The sequence below is a fragment of the Zootoca vivipara genome, chromosome Z2 (assembly GCF_965207765.1).
Source record: "Zootoca vivipara chromosome Z2, rZooViv2.hap1.1, whole genome shotgun sequence".
NCBI lineage: Eukaryota > Metazoa > Chordata > Lepidosauria > Squamata > Lacertidae > Zootoca > Zootoca vivipara.
Genome location: NC_142585.1, coordinates 42,626,393 through 42,635,747, shown reverse-complemented (window position 1 = coordinate 42,635,747; position 9,355 = coordinate 42,626,393).

Sequence of the window (9,355 nt, the reverse complement as noted above, 5' to 3'; positions counted from 1 at the left end):
TCGCATTATTGGCCGAGGGAGCCGGCGTATAGCTTCCAGGTCATGTGGCCAGCATGACAAAGCCGCTTCTGGTGAACCAGAGCAGCACATGGAAACGCCGTTTACCTTCCCGCTGTAGCGGTTCCTATTTATCTACTTGCATTTTGACGTGCTTTCGAACTGCTAGGTTGGCAGGAGCTGGGACCAAGCAACGGGAGCTCACCCCGTCACAGGGATTCGAACCGCCGACCTTCTGATCAGCAAGCCCTAGGCTCAGTGGTTTAACCACAGCACCACCTGGGTCCCATCATTTCTTACATAACAAAGATTAAAGGGAGCCATGATGACCTGCCAGCTCACTCCCAATACTCTCCTGCCCACAACCCACAGGGTTTGTCCAGGTCCAAACAAATCATGCAAGGTCATGTTTTTTTCTTCTTTTATGCAGTTCTTAAACCTATGGTATCCATATAAGGTTAACCTCAAATGCATTACCCCACATACACGTTCCCTATCCTGCTTTTTTCCACATGCAACATTGGCCTACACCCCAGATGTCATGCACGTGTACTACCAAAGATTCAAATGTTCTAGCAGATCCCTAGGTGATTACATCAATTTTGTTGTCTGTTTAGAATAGGTCACAAGCATGCATGGTTCTCTCTTTCCCATTCTCCTAACTGCGTCTAAACCGCAACTTCCTTGTCTGATGCAGCCATCAATTTGATGGAAGTGTGGAATATGACCAATGTCTCAGTGTTGTGCAAGAGAAGGGAAAATGAATAAATTTGTGGATAGAAATGCCTCCTTCACTTGGTAAGAGGATATCACCAGGGATGAGCTTTTTTCTGTCTGAAACTGTTTGCAAAGCCAAAAACTACTACCGATGGAGGACAGGCGGATGTAAACAACATCCTTTTCCAACAAAAGAAATGGTCCTCTGGAGATGAGGACTATGTTTTGACCAGTTGCTTTTCACAGATTCTGTCCAAGAACTTTGATCTTCAACTACTGTGTGTGTGTGCACGCAGGTTACATTCTGTTTTAATAAACTGAAGCTAATAAACTACTAGTACCCAGGTGGCGCTGTGGGTTAAACCACAGAGTCTAGGGCTTGCTGATCAGAAGGTCGGCGGTTCGAATCCCCGCGACGGGGTGAGCTCCCGTTGCTCGGTCCAAGCTCCTGCCCACCTAGCAGTTTGAAAGCACATCAAAGTGCAAGTAGATAAATAGGGACCGCTCCGGCGGGAAGGTAAACGGCGTTTCCATGCGCTTCTCTGTTTCGCCAGAAGCAGCTTTGTCATGCAGGCCACATGACCCGGAAGCTGTCTGCGGACAAATGCCGGCTCCCTCAGCCTATAGAGCGAGATGAGCGCCGCAACCCCAGAGTTGGACACGACTGGACCTGATGGTCAGGGGCCCCTTTACCTTTACCTTTTAATGGGACCCAAATCCATTGAACGCATTAAATCCATTGAAGCTGAATACGATGGAAATTTAACAATTAGGATGCTTTGGAGAAGGAATTCCACAGTCAGGCATCAATATGGAAAAATCTGTTTCCAGTAGTGACCCCCTCACATTGTGTTGGTGCGGAACCCTGCTACTGAAATAGTTTGAAGCTTTTAAAGCAGAGATGAGGAAAAAAAATTCTGTCCCAAGTTCACATTCCCTCATAGGGAACCATCCAGGGGTCTTATGATAGTGGTAGGTGGATTCAGGAGCAAAAGTGGGCAGAATAATGTACCTTTGTACAGTAGGGGTGTATTCAGATGTGATGAGGACTGCGTTTGCTTTCCTGATTATTATACTAGTGCTTCTATTCTGGATTTCTTTTGCACTGCATTGCTTGTTGTGTTATGGAACTATGGTTTGTCATTATCAAGGCTTCTGAGACTGTTTAAGTAAACCTTTACAAATGGTTATTCATATCCTGATTCCTGGAAATACACTAATATTGTGCCCATAATCATGCTGCCTCTGGTTGTTGCTTGGCAGGCATTGACAGTGCCCTCTCAGTTTTGGTTCCCCATATGTGGAATGCCCTCCCCGATGAGGTGCATCTGACTCCCTCAATATTAACTTTCAGGAGAAATTTAAAGAAACAGGGAGATACTCTGCTTACTCTCCAGATCCTATAAATATGTTGCCTTTTACAGGCAGTTGATAGTTGATAGATTGCTTTTAAATTGTAGGCATTTAAAAGTTATATTTGTTTCACCATGGGCTCCACAGAATTATTGGGATCAGGCTTGGGTTGGCAGGCTCTGACAAAGGAGGAGAAGGGGCAGTGATTGATGGCGACCTGGGTTGGAGTGGGGGGCATCTCCCCCTTCCATCCTGTTTTCATTCATTTTGGAAGCAGGAGCAGGGATGCCAGCTCTCCCCTCTCACCTTCCTGTGAAATGCAGAGCCTCAGTGGAGCCTAGGGAGGGCTTTGATCAGCCATGAGGCAGAGGGGTGGAAAGCTAAACTGGATATGGCTTGAGTGAACAAGAGCCTGAGCAGAAGGATGCACACTTGTAACATAGAATCAGGTACTACCTTCACAGAGCAGAGCAGACCTACCTGCCATGGAGGGCTGCATATTTGTAATCTTACCATTCCCGTAAGACAAGACAGAATGCCCTGCCTTGTCTTTAAAGGCTGGCTGGAAGGGTGTGGGTGTGGGACATCTATTGGGACATCCTCATTGTCCAGTTTATAACTTATTGCCCTGCTCTTGAACTGTGATTCCTGAGGACTATGTCAGCTGCTCAGCTTGCCTGTTTCTTACTTATAAGTAAAGCCTCTGTCTGGTTAGGCGCCAGGGCAATTTTGATGTTTGCCACCCTAGCCACTTCTGGAAGGCAGCATACAATTTATATGACTAAACAAAATTTGCGATCACCATCACTAAAAGTCGTGGGAAGGCAGTCTCCTATGACAATTTTTAAAAGGCTTGCTTCTGCCCCTAGTCAACTCATTTGAAAATTCTGCCCTGATTTCACAACTTCGATCTTGGGTATTTTTGCTGAGCCAGCAATACTGTTAGACTGAGTGAAGCAGCTGCCTCAGGCAGCAGATACTTTGAAGTGGTAAGGTGTCTGAGTTTTATTCTTGGCACTAAGACCTTCATACCGTAGCTGCAGGTCTTGAAATGGTAGGCTATGTTGTGCCTGGTGTCTTAGTATTCATGCGCCTTTGGCTCAAAAACATAGTACCGACACGAACCTCTGCAAGTGGCCCTTTTACAGATGCATTTTCCACTCCAGGATTTGGGAAGAGGATATTGTGTTCGAAAACTATCAGCCTAGGCTTTGAGGTCAGAACCTTTCTCCAGGTCACAGCCAAATCAAATAAACCCATGAAAATAGATGAACAGTGGACAAAAAACAGAATCCAAAAAGACCACTGAGTAAAAGCAGATGCTATCAAAAGAAAACATTGCAGATTCTTCACTACATACTACAACATAAATAAAATGCAATAGTTGGGGGGTGCAGATGGGTGCCTTCCTGGACATATTTTGGTATGGTGGAGTTGCTAAATAGCAATAATGACATAAACTTACATAGTTTTAGTCATCTTCTCATGGTTTCTAGAGGGAGGAGGTAGAATCTCAGGGTGAGTGGACAGAATCAAAAGGACACAATCTATTCTGCTTGAGTTGAGACTGACAGCATTGGTTATTTTACTGTCTCTTCAGTGTCCATAAGATTACACTGTTAATGCCCATGATTCACTCCCTAATCTGAAATCATTAGCTCCCAAGCACTACCACTTCCACCTCCAAGTCCAAACCACATGAAACCTGGCAAACTCATTACATGAGTTATAGCCAATGTTAGTCCTACTCAGAGTAGACCCATTGAAATGTATGACTACTATCATGCACTGGCACTTCAGTTGCTGTTTTAATAGGGATTGAGCCTTTCATTTAGCTGACCCTGCCCTGTAGAATTTCCTGCCCCTAGAGGTTTTGCAAGAATCGTCCTCCTTTTAGATGTCTTCTGAAAACAGGTCTTTGTAATATGATTTGTTTTCTTTTAAATCATGGTTTCTTTCAAACCATTTTATTGATTTTTTATTGAGGCTTTCACTGGTATTATTATATCATGGATACCACCTTGTAACACATGATGGTTATAAATATTATTTTATAAATAAATAAATAACTTGTGTCCATTAATTTCAATATATCTATTTGGAGTAGAACTTAGATACTATCTTATATGCATCATTTCATTTTATTGGATACTTTATGATATGAACGGGCCACATTATTTGGTTTTCATCTGGATTCAGCACTTTGGAAATCAGACTGCCTCATACAGAGGTGCTTCATAAATTGTCTGAAATGACTCACGTCTATTTTCCATCACTTTCCAGAAATTTTAAAAATGGCTCCCCCCCCCTTCCACTCCCCCACCCAGTTCTTTTGGTGGATGGAATTTCCAGGCTTACCATCTGGCTCAGAGTGGGGAAGGTGGGCCACATTACAGGTACATGTGCCTAGTGGCTTTTGCACAATGTAACATTAACATGTTTTGGTTTTTTATTTATTTATCTGGGGCAGAAATAGATGAAATTTTCAGGAAAACAAAGGGAAAGAACAATGGCTATACGAACTAATTGAATATGCTGAGCTTGCCAGTATGACATCTAAAATAAGAAACCAAGACAATAAAGTGTCGAGGAGTGAGTGGGATTACCTAGGCCTAAGGGATATTTACAAAAATGGGCCTTCAAATATGAATTCCAGGTAGAGGGTACTTTGTGACCAACTGTTGCTAATATGAAAGATATGTGTGGAAAATTGGGTGGAGGAATGAAAGTGTATGCAGCTAAGCAAGATGTAAAAAGAACTGTCGTGGAACGCTGGGTGGGAAGTCAAACAGAACTATTGCATAAAAATAGTATAATTGTAAAACTGAAAAACTCAAAAATAAAAATCATTACAAAAAGAAATTTGCAAGAAAAGTTTTTTTTGGGGGGGGGGAGTGTGTTTGCCCTTGCAAACTTGCTCCCTCCTCCAAGGATTTGCACAAGCCACAAATCCCACTAGAACATGTCGCCTCGTCTAATTATTAGGGATTTGTTCAAATATCTTGCACACCTTTGCTCATGGTTGCTTCTAATTGGGCATCTGCTAAAGCAGCAATCTATTTATTTATTTATTTATTTATTATTCATTCACTGAAGCTTCCAGGGCAGGGTAGATCAAAATTGAAACCATAACACACAATTTATTACATAGATTAGTCAAATTCAATATAATTTGTATAAGAAATGCAAAATAAGTAGAAACAGATTCCCCCCCCTTGAATGCTTACAAATTGTGGCCTTTAGCATCACCTCGCAACTATAATAAATAACAGAATTTGATCATTGTAGGGTGATATAAAACCTTGACTCATCCCAGACAAAATGTGGGGGAACTGTGACACTCCAGGTATTATTCCAGGATTACAGATTGTCATAGCTGTCAAGTTCTCCCTTTTTTAAAGGGAAATTCCCTTATGCTGAATAGGCTTCCTCGCAAGAAAAGGGAAAAACTTGACAGCTATGCAGATTGTATAATCACTAATTGTTGGCCATACTGGCTGTGGCAGGAGAGCTGGAGTCTAGGGACAATATGAGGGACACAGGTACCCCATTCCCCGATGCAAGCAAAGGTAAAGAAAGTCTTCATACCTAGGAATATTTCCCTCTCTGCTATGGCATGTTGTTGTGTTTTTATTTCAGCATAGTTTTAAAACATTCCAACAGGACAGCCAACACTAATCCTACTTCTTTTTGCCCTTGAGAAACTGCTCTTGATTCAGGATGCCATGCACTGTATGGTCTGCAAGAGTTCATTTTCTGAATAATTGAATAGGTGGAGAAAAGGCCAGTCAATGGGACCTCCACAAGCCTAAGCAAAAGCTATGCTGGCCAAATCCTTGAACTTTTTTCCACATTGGGAACGTCAGAAGACTAGGCAGTTACCATGCAATCACAGATTTACATGGTTGAAAGAGATCTCAGGGGCTTTCCAATCTGAGCAAAGTACTGTTCTGAATGCCAGCTGTTGGGAATCACAAATGAGCAAAGTGCCACTGTGGCTCAGGTCCTGATTCTGGGCTTTTTATTGGAGTATTTGGTTGGCTACAGTGAAAACATGATTCCAGGCTAGTTGGGCCCTTTGCCCAACCCAGCTGGGCTCTTTTTGTGTTCTTACGAAAGGAAAGAGATTAGCCCAACCTAGTGCAAAAGGGAGACATTCACTTTTCCTTGCAGAAGTGTTCTTAGCTGCCATTTTACGCTCTCAGTAGACACTTTCCTGAATTTTGCAATGGTTTGGTTCAAAAAATATAGCATTGCATGCAAAAACAAAAAATACCCCATACATCAAGGTAGTGTATATCAAATACATATTTAATTGTGGAATTAAATACTATTTTAACAGTGGGTTTTTACTGTTTTGCGCAGAAACAGAATTTTGAAGGAATTAATGTGAAACTGTCACATATCAGATGTAAACGACTCTGTCCATTTATAGGTCTCACCTCTCTGTACCCCCCCCCCAATTAAATGAGTATTTTGTGTGCCCACAGCTTTTAGATTTCCAGGTCCAAACAGAAGTTGGGGAGCCCTTCATAACAAATGAAAAATGTTGCCATCTATCCACTTGATTTCAGTTTGGCATTCCTCAACTCAGGACTTGTTCAATTGCTTAATTTATAGCCCCAAGAACAACAAGGATCTAGAGAAAATGTGAGTGGAGGAACATAGTGTTTTTGTGCTTAGAAGACAGCAAAGTGATACTTTGAATATATGTACTGAATAACAGGCGCTGGAGGGATGGTGTTCCCATTAAGAATAGCTGCCAGATTTTTTTTTTGAATCAGTGTCTGGTACAACCATTACCAGCAACCATTATTGCAGGAGTTTCTAGCAGGGTAGCTTTAAGTGTCCTGATGTTCAGACCCCAAGGTACGCCACTAAGGAAACTGCTGTTCCTTTCTTGCAGAGAATAATTCATTCACTTCTTCCTGCTGAAGGGGAAAAAGGAAGGGTTTAAACAACATAACACAGTGTCCAGAGACCTCTCTATAATCACCCCCCACACACACACACACTTGTATTTCAGAGCATCTTGTGGCAACGGTGTACAGTCTATGGCTGGGCATATCTACCTCTTTCTCTTCTATGCCAGGTTCATATACGCTCATCTGCGCATTCAATCCTCCTTCTGTACATTTGAAAGAAAGATGCATGACAATTTATATTATGTTTGCATGGTTCCCCCCCCCCCACATTTTAACCTATTCATTTTTTGCATGCATATTAAAATTAAATATGCATTTTGTTTGCATTTGGTATGTTAGGAGGAGTGAAAGTGGTCTCCCCAAACTCTCCAACCTGTTCAGGAGTGGAAAATCAAGGTACAGTGAATTTTATTGAACATCCTCTTTGTGTGCATCCATGCAACATATTTCACTCTCCCTTACTCCACTGCTTTTATGTTGTTTTCTTTCCATCCACCCATATAAGTGGTATGGAATATATTTAAGCAATGGCCACATTTTCACTTTGGCCACCTCCAGGGGCCAATTCCGGTGGTGGGAAGGTCAGAGGCAAAAGAGAGGCAAAACTGGTAGGCTAGTATCTGCACACACACCTTTTGAACAGGCAGGAGGCATTATCAGAGCTTATGGATGCATTCTAGAGTTTAAAAGAAAACCATGGAGGGTGTGGAGGATGACTAGTTGCTGGTGTAGCCTGGGGAGAGTGAATGTGGTCTGGGGAGAATTCAATGGCCAAATAAATAGAGAGGTCTGGGGAGGCACAATTGGTCCTGGTCTAAATTTCCCCACTCCCATTCTAAAACATGCACTTTCCACCTTGAAATATCCCTTGCACACTTAACAACAACAACAACAACAACAACAACAACAACAACAACAACAGCAACAACCTTAAGGTGCACCACGAAATTCAGGAAAGTGTGCAGCTGGGTCCCTATCCACATATCAGACTGGGGTTGTTTGCTTAAAATACTGACCAAATACATTTGTTCCCCATCTGTAATCATGACCCCTACTATTGCCTTGCTGAGTTTAAAATAGTGTCCCATTGCTGTCACCACGAAGCTGAAGCTGAAGCCAAAGGCTAGCATCTGCATTGTGTTTTCTGAGAATCAAGTATTGCTTGAGAAGCCTCATCCTGGGCACTCACACTACCAAATAGCTTTTGATTCATAAAAGGATCTCTTTCCATTGCAGATGGTTTCAAGAAAGGAGTCATTGCTAATTGATGAAGCCTGGGGAACAGGTACAAAGTAGAAGAAAACAACAATGGGTTGCCTCCATTGATCTTTGTTCTGTTGCTGGGAGGTGCATTACTGAAAACTTGATGCAGATCCCAGCTGAAAGTAAACATCAGTTCACTGAGCAGAGATGTCTTATCCAAGCAGCCTGGATACTTTTTTTTAAGGATGGAAAATTTTATTTTATATGCTGTGCAGCTCTTACTAGGAAGGATGGAACAAGAACATTTAATATGCTCCATGGGGGCTGTTCTGCCTTTAATTATCGTGTCAGAGGAATGGTCTCTACAACTAGAAAAAAGAGAAAACAATGAGAGTACTCATTATATTGCATTTTCCGCCCCACCTTTACCTAATCCTCTTAAATGTCCTCAAACGTTAGAATACAACTACACTGCTATGTTTCAGAGAAAGTTAACAGGACTATTGCTAGTTAGGAATGCACCATATTTTTTTAATGGGTGTGAATATTCTTTGAGAGGCATACCACCTTACTTCTTACGCACTGGTTCACTCCTATTCCCTGCTATTATTGACAGCCTCTTTGGCATATTCTTATTTTTAATAGAATGGAGTTCTTCTTGCGAGCTTGGTCCAGGGATTGCACAGCAAGTGTGATGGCATCACAGCACTATGTAGCCAGCTTGGGCAACATGAGGGTTTCACAAAGCCAAAAGTGTGGTGAGGCTCCCCTCAAAAAGTTCAACAACTTTGGTCAATCCAATGGGTAGCTCACTGCCAGGTTTTTTTTTTTTAATAGTGGAAGTAGATTGCAGTCTCTTGGGAGTTGGACATGCCTGGAATAAATGATGGTGCTTGTGGTCCCTTACAACTCTATGATTGGAATGATCCATATGAATCATAGAATGATTCTATGGTTTTATGATCCATAGCTTCCTTCAGCCAGACGATTGCCTCCTTCCAGTTCTTTTCCTCCAACCAAAGTGGCATGTCACATGCAGCTTGGCAAACTCTCCCCTTTAACATGGCAGTTGTTCCAGAAACTGTCAGACTCCGTTCCTACTATGCAGAAAACAGGCTCAGGTTTGTCCTGTGCACAGAGCAAAATTGTCACAACAGCTG